The following is a 1,209-nucleotide window of genomic DNA, read 5'->3' on the forward strand; positions in this document are numbered from 1 at the left end:
CCTCTGTTTCCTTCGGCCGGGCTCACGGACACTGTGTTTATGTTTCACCGCTTCAGAACCATTACACGAGGATTTTTTTTTATCGCCATCTCAACAACCTTCCTCTTGAAGACTTGGGCATAGTATTTTATTTTTAGATAAGTTTCCACATCCCCTTCACAGTTAATGTTTATAGACAGAGGCTAAAACAGCCCCGTACCCATAGCAACCAGCAAGGAGAGGATACGTTACATTATTCAGACAATTTATGTCAGAGTTGCCAGTCCTGGCTCAAAGTCTCTGATGTAAATAAATTCAGATTTGTTGATAGGTGAAATCAGTATTTACCGAAGAGACACGTGCTTGTTCGGGAAGGATTACTCTTAACGAGAACACAGCAAGGGCTGTATTCGTGCTGTCTCATTCCCAGTCTGGGGACCAGGTATGCCTTTCCCTGTCCCCACTGCGAGGCCAGGGGGACCTCAGTTGTACCATTCCCATCCCCAGCCAGGATCAGCCCCCCCAGATGGGTGTCTGTCACCATAAACCCCAGTGACAGACCTGCTTCCCTCCCGTGCCCACAGCATCCCAAAAGCGCAGGGGTTTGGTGCTGCGCCGGGACTGGCTTCATGGACTCCTTCCCCCTTGATCCGCCATTTCAAACCCAACACTTCCCACTTCCCAGCCGTTCCGTGTCGGCTTTGCCATTGCATAAGGGTTTTTCTGGGGCTGTGCCAGATATATCCCCGTTTTTAGTAGCTCTTTCTGCAGCAGCTAGCACGGATTAATGTGTCGCTGCGTTTGCAGAACTGGTTCTGGCTGCCGTAAAGCTGGAGGTTGACATTTCAGAGGCGTCTGCTCTGTTCTCTAAAGCAAAACCGAGGAGCTGGAAGGTGATGTTCAAGTCCATCTCACAGGGTCCAAGCCTATCTTTATCCCTTGGGTGGGGGGTTGGCCCTGGCCGGGGCCAGTCCCCGGCGGTGCCATGCCGCTCACCGGGGCTGTGGGGAGGAAAACACAGAGAGACCATTATTTATGTTGTTTCACAGTATTTAACAGTGAGGGATTAAGGGACTCTCCCTCCCCAGTTTTAAGGAAAAAACCTGATTCCTCTCCAATTACCTAATATTTCTAAGAATTTGAGATTACAGAGGGTGGGGATGAAACCTTCGGGCTGAGCACGAAGCGTTGGTGGTGTCGGAGCTATTTCCCCCCTTCCCATCCCCAGGG

This window comes from Fulmarus glacialis, unplaced genomic scaffold, assembly GCF_000690835.1.
Source record: "Fulmarus glacialis isolate BGI_N327 unplaced genomic scaffold, ASM69083v1 scaffold2389, whole genome shotgun sequence".
Lineage (NCBI taxonomy): Eukaryota > Metazoa > Chordata > Aves > Procellariiformes > Procellariidae > Fulmarus > Fulmarus glacialis.